The sequence below is a fragment of the Pan troglodytes genome, chromosome 16 (assembly GCF_028858775.2).
Source record: "Pan troglodytes isolate AG18354 chromosome 16, NHGRI_mPanTro3-v2.0_pri, whole genome shotgun sequence".
In the NCBI taxonomy this organism is placed as follows: domain Eukaryota; kingdom Metazoa; phylum Chordata; class Mammalia; order Primates; family Hominidae; genus Pan; species Pan troglodytes.
Genome location: NC_072414.2, coordinates 69,578,875 through 69,590,335, shown reverse-complemented (window position 1 = coordinate 69,590,335; position 11,461 = coordinate 69,578,875). Strand labels below are relative to the sequence as shown.

Below are 11,461 nucleotides of genomic sequence, written 5' to 3'. Positions count from 1 at the left end.
GTCTACTGAGTGGCCTGGGTAGCTCTTGGGAGAGAGGCAGTGATAAGGAGTGGGCCTCAGGGCCATGCTTCCACCCTATCCCACCCACCCCACTGTGGGCCCTGGGGCCTCCTGTCCCAGCGTCTTGGGCTGTGATGTGTGGAGTCCCTATAAGCTGGCTGGCCAGGGCTCCTTCCTCCCAGTGCCCTCAGCCCCTGGTGTTGGGAATGGGTGGGCACTGCTCCCTGCACCGCCCGTTCTGAGTGTGTATGTTTGGGAGGAGGGGTGTCTGGAAGTGCAGAGAGGGGTCCACAGCCTGTGAGTCACTGGGAACTTCCTGAAAGCGCACCAGGCCTCTCTCCCCACTCCTGATGAGCCACCACCACCATGCAGGTATTTATGGCTGGTTTTCACGCCTCAGCAGGTGGTGTGAACACACTGTGTCTGAGTGTAAACGCCCATGTTTTGATTTAAGAGTGTGGGGAGCCCTCCTATCGTCTGGGGCCTTCTAGATCTCTCCACCTCGGGCTGCTGGCCTGAGCCACATTGTTTATCCCATAGAGGAGAGCCCACCCAGGGGCCCTTTATCCAACCCTAAACCACTCGTCACCAGGGCCAGGCCTGGCCGCTGGTCCTGGCTCCACCAGTGCGACTTACCTCACCCCTCTTAGCCCCAGTTTTCTCGTCTGTGAAATGGGCACAGCAGCCACTTCTGTGTTTGCTGGAGGGATTGAGGGAGCCAGCCAGCGCTGTGTCCCTCAGCTTCCGAAGTGGCCAGTGAGAGGCTGACCTGGGCTCAGCCTGCCCCTGGGCTTAGCTCTGCTCTGGGGCCCATTTCCTGTCATATTCTGGGTCCACATCCTGGGCTCTGTCTTGCTCTCCTGGTATTGCTAGCACCTCCACCAATGCCATCCTTATTTCCCAGGTGACGGAAATACCACAGGGTGGGCTCAGAAGAAGCATGTAGATGCTCAAGCCTGTTTGGGGACCCCTGGAACCAGGGTACCCCTCCTCGGCCACCTCCCGTGCAGGCTCAGGGCAGCCATGTTGAGGGGGTTGTGCTTCCAGGATGGCCTGGGCAGAGAAGGGATAGAGAGAGAGGGCACAGCCCGGGTACAGCTGTGGCTCCTCCGGCACAGCTGGGCAACACTGAATGGGGGCTTTTGCCTGTGGACTGGTGAAGGAGCTGCAGAAAAGTTTTGCTCGGGACACCTACCCTGACACACACGACAGAGACACCACACACATGTTCAACATGACACATACCACAGAGTTCGACAACACAACACAGCTACGTATCCTTCCTAAACTCCCCAGCGTAGATACATTCGCAAAGCAGATGCCGCTGCCCCAGCTAGATTCACGGTCACAAGGACTCTCCCCTGGAGGGCTCCTGAGTGCGGAGCCCTGCCCCGTGGCTCTGATGGATTCTCCCAGCGTGTCCTCACCACTCTTTGGAGCAGGTGCCACATTCAGGAATGAGGGCGGAGCGGGGAGGGACTTGGCCAAGTGCTCTGCCCAGAGGAGTCCACATTTCAGGAGGTCCTTGAGCCATTGCACCCCCGCCCCCATTTCCCTGTTTACAGCTGTCACCCCTTGCCCTTTCCCATGCTGGAGCAGGAAGAGGTGGGAATGAAAAGTGTCCTCCCTGGAGGTGGCACCAGACTCGGGAAGGAAGCTTTCCCTTGGGTTTGCTGCCCCTGGGCCAGGGCTGTGGGTGCTGCCCTCTGGGGGTTAAGCCCTGAACCATGGTGCTGGGGTGGCCACCTTCAGTACCCCCACCTCCATGCCACCCCTGTGATGAGGGAGTTTCTTGGATACTTTGCCCATAACCAAAGGGATGGCATGCCCGAGAATGGCAGGGAAGGGGGTGGCAGGCCAAGGAGCCAGGAGAGCCCCTGCAGAAGCTCTGTAGGCCTGAGGCTCCCAGCTTTCCCTCCCGCCATCCAACCCCGATGCCCCATGGGCCTCTCGGCCCCTCCCTGTAACCGGACCATTGCTGGTGTCCCAGCAGCCCTTCTCAAGGTCTGACCTAGACGGGGAGGGGAGAGGGCCCTTCCCACTGCGGACCTCCCTACCCTGAGGTTTGCCTCTGTCCCCAGTCCTGCCCCAGGGCCCTGGGTCTCCCCTGACCCTGTGGACAGCCCTGCTCTCCTGCCTGGTCCAGCCCACACAGCCGTCCTGCTCCCAGCACCATCCAGGGGACCTGAAAGACATCTCCATCCCCTATCTGACCAGGCCGCCCCAACTGATACTGTAAGTGCCAGCCCCAGCTGCCCTCACCCTGATAAGCAGGTGACAGACAGGGAGGTGTCCAGGGCACGGGGAGTTCTTGGGCAGAAAGAGAGCTCCTGGGAATGCCACACCACCACACCACAGTGGCTGTCAGAGAGTGCGCTGAGTGTGAGTCTCTGTCTCCTCCCAGAGCTAAGTCCAGTGGTGTGGGGAGAGGCACCAAGCCCAGGCTCCACAAGCTTCCGTGCTGACTCGCTGCATGGCCTCAGGCAGCTAAGGCACCTCTCTGTGCATCTGCAAAGAGGCCTCAGCGGGATAGACCAAGGCTGCACAAGTGAGATAAGGGGTGCAGAGAGGACCCCTGGGAGAAGAGGCTCAAAGCGTATTTGATAAGAATTTTCAGGATTCCCTCTTTTCCTCTGGGAGAAGGGAACCACTTGCAGAAGTAATGCCCTGCTGGGGGATTTCCGGACCTGGAGATGAACCTGTCTGCTGCCCAAGCCCAAGTGCCGGTCCCAGCCTTGCTCCCTGTGTGGTATGGAGCAGACTATGGGGGCTCTGAAGGGCTTCCTAGGGCCAGGTTGGGGAGAGGGGCACCTTCCCTAGGCCCAGACTGCCCTCCTGGCCTTCGTGTGGCCCTTGGCAGAGCTGAGCACTCCATGGGCACCTAAGTGTCCAAATTAGGCTGCCTGGAAGGGAACATCTCAGAGACTGCAGACCCCCAGCCTGAGGGGAAGTGGGCTTCCAAGCTCTTCACATAGAGGAGCCAAAATGCCAACCTTCCCAGCTGTTCTTTCTATCCTCCTTTCTCCCTCTCCCCACACCATGGGGCCTCTCCCTGTTGGCAGCTCTGACTCGAGAGGCCTGCCTCTGTTTCCCCCCTCCACTCCCTGGGGGTGGGTGTCCCCCATGCATGGTGAAGCCTAGGATGAACCAAGCCCTGGCAACTGGACACCTTCCCCCTCCGCAGCTGTCTCCCCTCCCACTGCTGTCCTGGACTCAGGTCTTAATGGAGCGTAAACAGCCAGGCAGAGGGAAGCCTCATTAGGCCTGATCTAATTAGGAGCCCCTGAGATATGGGGGTGGAAGGCAGAGGTGGAGGAGCGCCCCATTTTTGAGGGCCTACTGTCCACAAGAAATGTCACATGGATATGCTCTTAGAACCCTTCCCACAACCCTCCAAGATAGGCATGAGTATCCCCAGGTGGCATGAATGGAAAGCGGCTCAGAGAGGGCAGGTGACTTACCCAAGACCACTCCGCCAACAGGTGGCTTCCCTGGGATGTGCAACCTGAGTGTCTGACCCCAGTGTCTAGTTCTTCCCAGCATCCCAGCTGGCCTCAGCCTATCAGGCTGGGCAGGACCTCTGACATCCTCTGTCGCAGGTTTGTCCAGCTGCTATCTGAACCCACAGTGCTGGGACAGCCACAGCCCCGTTTCTGGCTCTCTGTGTCTCTGGGCCTCTTCTCTCTCCCAGCACCACCTGACTCCACAGTGGGTCAAGATGGTGGGAGACGGGGTGTGGGGCCAGTCAGGCTCTCAGCCTCCTACCACGCCCACTCCTCATCTGTCTCCTTCTGTAATTGGGGAGGGTGTAGGGGGAGCCCATGCAGTGCCAAGAGGCCGGCCGCCCCTTCGTTAGTCTTAGCTAACAAGCTGTTTATGGGTGCGACATGACACCTGCTTTCTTCTTTATAACTTCAATAATTTATAGGCATATTAGTGGCCAAGCAGCCGCCCTGGGTCCCAGCCAGACGGGCCGGGGTGATGCAGCCGGGTGCCTCTGCTGATATTTACTCTCTCCCACCATCAATTATTAAGGAGCCCTCCTTCGTTTTTGCACATAATTACATGCACCGTTATGGTTCAAACTCCCCTGCTCTTAATCTCTCTGGAGAGGGACCCAGCCTACCCAACAGGGCTGAGATGGCATGGGGACCCATCAGCTGGAGAAGAAGGCAGGCAGCCACCCTACCTGGGCGAGAGGTGGTGGCAGCCTCAGCCCCGCACCCCACTCTCAGCTGAGCTGGCACCTCCTTGGCCAGCAGCAGCCTTCCTCAGGGCTGGCTGTCTCTCCCCTCCATCCCAGGGCCCAGCCTTTGCACCTGCTGTTCTGCCTGGAGCACCAGCCTCTACCTTCCGTGTACCTGACTGATCCCAACTCATCCTTTGATTTCAGCTCAGCCATTGCTTCCTCCTGGATGTCTGACCTGCCTGCTGTGTGTGTGCAGCCCCACCCCCACTTCTCCCACCTCAGCCTGGATCACACTAGGTTGAGTCTTGCCTGCCAGACCATGGGCTTTGGAGCCTAGAGAAAACTGTGGCAAATGTTTGGCATTTGATGAATGAATAAATGAATGAATGAATGAATGAATGAGGAGGGGAATGGATGGATGCCTCCACCTGTCTCACCACCAGTGAGCCCACTGAAGCATTCGCCTTCACCTTCCTCCCCCAGGAAGCCTCTCCTGTTTGCTCCACCTCCTCTGGACTCCTCCAGACTCTCCTGGTCTGTGCTGAGATTCCCCAGTGGGCACCAAGGCCTGGTCTCCGTCTATGTCCCCAACACCAAACAGAGGACAGGTCAGAATGGAGGGAGGGTACATCCTGACAATCTCAGCTGTCAGTGTGACCTGGGGAAGTTGCTCACCCTCCCTGATCCTGTTTCCTAACTGCTAAATGAGGATAATAACAGTCCCTACTTTACAGGGTGTGATTGAGGCTTATATAATTTGTAAAAGCACCTAGTATGTGGCCTAGCATGCCAGAGGTGGTCAAGTAATATCCTTAACCTCACCCGTTGTCTGTCCGTGAATTGAGCCCATGTGAAATTGAACCATACTGAATTACTTTGGATTGAATTGTCTTATTTACGCCTTCTCTCGTCCACACTTCCTTGTTTTTAGTCTCCCCTGCCATGTAGCTGGGACCAGGCTTGGCTCACAGGGTCTCTGCAAATATTCCAGGTTGATTAATCAAGACTTTGCGAGTCTCTCAAGCCACACCTATCTAGGGAAAGGAGTGAGTGTCTCCCAAGTCACAGAAAAATAAACTGAGACCAGGGAGATAATGTGGACTCCTCCAAGTTAATGACAGAGTGAGGAACCAGGTCCTGGCTTCCCGCTAGGCTGGAAAGCCCAGGAATATCTCCCTGGATTCTGTGTGCCTCAGTTTCCCCACTGTAAGATGAGATAGTAATAGAAGGGAGCCCATAGCGTTGCTGAGAGGATTGAGCGGGTTGCTGAGTGAGTGGATAACACACTTAGAACCACCGTGCTGCTCATGGTGTGGGGTTCAAAGTGTGGGGATCAGGATAGGCCTGACTCTGCCACCTCCCCTTCTCTCTCCCTAGAGGTGACAGTCCTCTGGAATTGGTGTTAATCACTGTCCTGCATGTTTTAATACTTTTCCTATATTTGTAGGTATCCATATTCAGTTTATAGGGCTTGGGGCTTGTTTTTAAACTTGAGATAAATGGTATACCTTGTACATATGTTTTTTCCTCCACATCGTGTTTATGAGATCACCTATGCTGATGCAAGTAACTCCAACATAGCTGTTTTCACTGCTGCATAGTATTCCATTGTGCAAATGTACCGTGTTCTGTACATTCCTTTTCCCGATGATGGGCACTTAGGCCATTTCCTGTTTTTCGCTATAACAATCCTGCCATGCGCACTCCTCTGCTTGCCTTCGTGTGCTCATGCCTCGGGTAACTGCTGGGTCGTAGGGTGTGCATCTTTCCACCTTTACTGGATAACCACCAAGTTGCCGGGCCATTCCTTGCCCCCCTTGAGAGCAGACACTTTGCCTGCCTTATCTCAATACCCTCGCCACACTGGGAGAAAGGAGTTACTATACCCATTTTACAGATGGAGCATGAGTTTAATTATCTATTGCTGCCTAACAAATCACTCCAAAACTTAGCTTAAAACAGCAAATATTTATTACCTCCCAGTTTCAGTAAGTTGGGAATCCAGGTGAGGCTTAGCTGGGTACCTGTAGCTCAGGGCCTCTCACAAGGCTCCCATCTAGACATCAGCCGGAGCTTCAGTCATCTCAAGGCTCAACTCAAAGAGGAGCTGTTTCCAAGCTCACTCAAGTGGCGATTGGAAGGTCCCAGGGCCTCATGGGGGGTTGACTAGAGACATCAGTTCCTTTCTATGTGGGCTTCTCGTAACATGGCAACTGGCCCTCCTCATAGCAAAAAGCAAGTGATCGAGAAAAGGTACCCAAGATGGAAACCACAGTTGTTTTGTAATCTAATCTCACAAGTGACATTGTGTCACTTCTGCCATATTCTATTCACTAAAAGTGGGTCCACTGATCCAGCCCACACTGAAGGGGAGGGGATTACACAAGCAGGGCAATACCAGAAGGCAGGGACCACTGGGAGTCCTCTTAGGGGCTGCCTATCACTGGGCAACTGAGACTCAGAGAGGTAAAGTGACTTGCCTAGGGTGACACAGGAGTCAGAGACAGAGTCAGAACTGGAACCCAAGACTGCCTGGCCCTGATGCTGGGCACCTTTCGAGCCACTATGCTGCCTTTGACTTAATAACAGGCTCCGACTTAAGTTAATAAACAAGTCTCCTGCACAACAGAACTTAAGGCAAGCGTTTAATGAATGGATTTGCTAATAGTGCTGCCTGTTTGCACACATTAGCTCAAATTCCCCCTGACATGATCCATGGGGACAGCCAAGCCAGGCTCTCAGGAGGAGCCTCTCTGCCAAGCACAGAGCCCAAGTTCCCATGGAGCCAGGGAGTGATCTTACATTTTCTATTTGTTTTTTTGTTTTTGCTCCTAATCTAATTTTTTTTTAAAGGAGTGCACACTTCCTTGACTTCTTAAGAACAGCTAACTGCATCCCACAGTAACTCAAGGTCAGGAACACTGGGTGTTTTCCTGGGGGGACTTCAGTGGGGGTAGTGCTGAGGGGCCCTTTACGGACTGGTCCCAGACCAATTTCTTGCTTCTCAGCCACTGTAGACACAGCAGCCAGGCCACCCAGTGCAGAAGGGCCGTGGCAGCACTGAGTGGGGGCCAGGCCCAGACCTCATTTCTCTGCCAGGGCTTCTGTCTTGAGTTCTCCAAGAGCCTTTGGGCCTCCCCGGATTCCCAGTGAGATTCCCAGTAGGGGAGGCTGCTGACTACGTTGCTTCTAGACAAGTGACCTGTCACTGGTGCTGAAACATTTCCTTGGAGGCATGGGTGCCCCATGGTGAGAGGGAGTAAGAAGTATGGATTCAAGAGTATCCCTGCCCCCATGCCCTGGCCTTCCTCTCTAGGGGAATCTACTGGGCCTTCCTGATTAAGAGATTTCAGTCAGGTGTAATTTGCAGACATCAGACCCTCTGGAATCAGGGCTGTGGGCTGGCTGTGGAAACTGGAGGAGACAAGATGAATCCATGCCCTCAGGGTGTTCCTGATTCTCAGGCGACAGAGAATGTGGTCCAGGTGTCTCCGAGTGGGAATGCTGAAAGGAACCTTAGGATAGAGCCCTGACTTTAAAGAGAAGGGGTCAGGAGGCAGTCAGTGACCATGACAGTCAGTATGATCACCTAAAAATACCTGCATTTATCAAGCTCCTACTACATCAGCATCAGGTAGATACCAGCCACACGTTAAGCCATGAGACCCTCACACCACCCCGTGAAACCGACATTATCTTACAGAGGAGGAAACTGAGACTCAGGAAGGTGTCCAGGGACATACAGCCCCGCCCGAGGGGAAGGTGAGGTTCTCAGCAGGTTTTTGGAAGGAGGGGGACACACAGGGACCTGAACTGGAAGGGGAGAGGATTTGAGGGGCTGAGAAAGCTATCGATGACAAGACAAGCATGAAGTAAATGCCAGGGAAGAGGATGCCCCAGTTAACGGGGGTGGGCCTCCCACACACCCTTGCCCTTGAGTCTTGGCCTCAGCCTGCACCCACCATGGATGTTCCCTGGGAACCTGCATATCTCCACACCAACTTGGGCCAGCCACTGTGGGGAGAGAACCCCTCCAGGTGAGCCCCTGTGCCTTCCCCATGTTGGCTGCCCCATGCAGGATGTGGAGGATCCAGACTTGGGCAGCACTGGATGAGGGACTTTCCTTTAAGATACTCAGGCCTGACCCTTTGTGACATGCTTACATGGGAAGCTGGTGTCCCCAAGTCCACTCTGACTCTTGAGGAGGGGGTCAGGAGGGGGCAGGAAGGCTCTATACCGAGCCACATCTCCAGGACCACCTCCAAGAAGGGACTGTCCCGCTAGCCCCCTCAGGTGCCTCCATCCCTGTGTGGCCTCCACAGTGCACCAGCGCAGGGCCTGACCTATGGATTTTCTGCCACTTCTCAATCCACTTCACTCTAGCCTAGTACTTCATTACACAGCGGCCTCAGCAACCCCATCATGGAGGGCTGTGGGTCTCTGTGGTGGCTTCTGGAGGCTACATGGCTCCCACCTTCTGGACTTCAGCCTTTTAGGGGATCAGGGTCGTCCAAGGAGCCCTGAGCTTAGAGACCCCCCCAGGGCAACCTCTCATTGCATAGCTGGGGAAACTTTGGCCCAGGGAGTGGCTGTGACCCCCTCAAGGTCACACAGCAAGTTAACAAGTTAACTTGTGGCATAAAGTAGAACACAGGGTCCACCTGAGCACCCAGCTCCACAGGGCCCCCCAGCTGGATGCTGGCTCCACCTCACTCCCCCAGCCCTGCTCCATGCCCAATGCCAGCTGCCCAACCCCCACTCACCTCCAAGGCTCCTGGTCTCCGTTTTTCTTGCTAATTAGAGGTCTCAGCAATGACTCTGCTGTCCCAGCCATTTTAGAGCCGTCATTAATTTCAAGTGCCTTCAGAAATAATCATCATCGTAAAACCCTGCGAGCTGCTGGGATGCCAGTGGATAGGACCAGCATAGAGCAGGCATGGAGGCAGGCCTGTGTGTGCCACCCTCTCCTTTCTGTGCCTGGGGGACCCTTGGTCCTTGCCCCAGCTCCACCTCCTGCCTCCTCAGCCTCTCAGAGTGAAAGGAGAGCAGGACTAACATTAGATACACACAGAGCTTCAAAGCCCAGTTCTAACTCGTGCACAGAGTGAACTTGAGCAAGTCACCAGCCCTCCGAGAGCCTCAGTCTTCTCATCTGTACAGTAGGAACAGCAATGCCAATCTTGCAGAGAGACGAAGATGTGAAGTGTGGCTGAGTCTGGCTTATAGTAAGGGCTGAATACATGGTGGAGGGCCTTCTCCCCTCCTCCTGTGTTCCCCGGCAAACCCATTCCAGCTTCTCCACTTTGCAGTGAGCAGTCAGGCTGGCTCCTTCCAGCCACTGGCTCCTGCTTTATTGGGACTTGCTGAGTTCTCAGCCTGCAGCCAGGGTCTGCTGTGTGCCCACCTATGAGACACGCAGTCTCAGACCTGCTCTTGGGAGCACCTAGTCTGAGGATAGAGGGAAAAGATTTGGGCCTTGCCTCTAATGTCATTTCAGTCTGGGGAGAGGAGACAGGAATAGAAGAGATGGGTCTTGGTTGGGTTTTGAAGCACAGGTAGAAATCAGGGAAAAGGCACGCCACCAGGGTGGTCCAGCAGGCACAAAGGCCTGGGGTGCGGGGAACATTCTTCAACTGTAGCTCCTGGACATGATCCCCTGGTTGTGCCAGAGAACACTTGGACTAGGCCATCCCGGTGTGTCACATTCTCCATGGCCCTGGGACCCCTGAGAGGACTCTGCTGGGAACCACCCCACCCGACAGGAGAGGAGAGATGCCTGTTCCACAGCTCATGCAGAGGTAACTGGGTGGGGACCCAGTGACAGACCCCCTTTTCCTGGAGTCTCTAGGTGACAATGTCAGGGACCCGTACTCTCACCAGGCCCAAACTAGACCCTCAAAAAGGCCTATCCTCCAAGTTGTTCCCCCAAAGCTCCCGGTCGTTTCCATTGGAATAAAACAGGGAGAGCTGGGAGGGGTCATGTCTTTTGGAGACAAAGGGAAGGGGGAATGGCTTGGATGCCATTGACAGTGGAGAACCGAGGCCAAGAGGCTCTTCCTCCCAGACACAGCTCCGTGGTCATCCCTGCTGCCTCCGAGGCGCGGAGGGATCATTGTGGGCACCAAAATACCCCACCCTAGGACCCCAGCTTCCTCCGGTAGCACCTGGGGGTTAGCGGGGTGGAATGAGTGGGCTCTCCCCCATTTCTCCGCCGAGATCACTGAGGCAGGGAGCAGGTGAGTCGGGGGCGGAGAGATGTGGTGGCCGCGCCTTGCCTGCGTCAGTCACCGCACCAGGAATAGCCCTCGCCCCCGCCCCCGCCCCCCAGCGGGTCTGCGCGCCCGCCGGGTGCCTGGCGGAGCCTTTACGCAGGAGCCAGCGAGCGTCTATTCCTGTCGGGCTGGTGGGAGGAGGCGGCGCGGGAGGGCGGGAGCGCACGGGTAGCTCACAAACAGCCGGGGTGGGGGTGCTGGGGAGTCTGGGGAGGGGTCCAGGCAGCGCGGAGTTGAGGGACCGGGGAGTCGCCTGCGCTGGGCTCTGGCAGGGAGGGGGACTCCTGTGCTGGCCTCCCTGCTTCACCTCCCACCTGTAAGTCCTTCTGCCGAGCCTGCCCCCTGCTGGTCCATTCAGCCATAGAAGACGAGTCCAGTTCCCTTTCCGTGGCTTGCTGGCTGTGTGACCATGGGCAGAGCCTGGAACCTCTCTGGGCCTGGGCTTCCCTCCCTCTGTCACAGGGGAACAATAGTGCCTCCCCTAGAGTTGCTGGAGGGTGAACGTACAGTTCACAGTAGAGCATAGCATGGACACCTGCTAGGAGGGGGCTCTAGCTAGGCCTAGGTTGAGGATGGGCATAGACATAGGAGACAGGAGAAAGTGCTCCAGACAGGACTTTCCAGAGCAACGGTGTGCCAGAGAGACTGAGAAGTACCCAGAAATGGTGCAGCTGGAACAGAAGGTCTGTGCAAACCTTTGGGCTGTGTGTGAGGCTGAACAGCGGAGAAACAAGGTGCTGTTGGGGGTGGGGAGAGGTCCCTCTGTGGCAACCAGGCATCTCTGCAATGATGTTGCGCAGGCTTCCTGGGAGAGGGGGTGTCACTGGAACTGGGATTCCAGCGTCTGCCCCAGAATCCGAGAGGCTTTGGGCTAGATCCCCTCCCCCAGCCTCAGCTGCCCCTGTGGACTCAAGCTATTAGGAGTATTCATGTGCTAATGGGTTGTTCCCATCAGGGGAGAAGGGATGGCCGTGCCGGGCGGTGTCAGCATTGATGGTTA

At 55.9% G+C, this 11,461-nt stretch overlaps 1 protein-coding gene across 10 annotated transcripts in view; it reads left to right on the top strand.

Annotated features, from left to right (window-relative positions):
• Nucleotides 1-11,461, top strand: part of LINGO1 (leucine rich repeat and Ig domain containing 1) — a 207,618-nt gene that overhangs the window by 175,588 nt on the left and 20,569 nt on the right. The window lies entirely within an intron of this gene.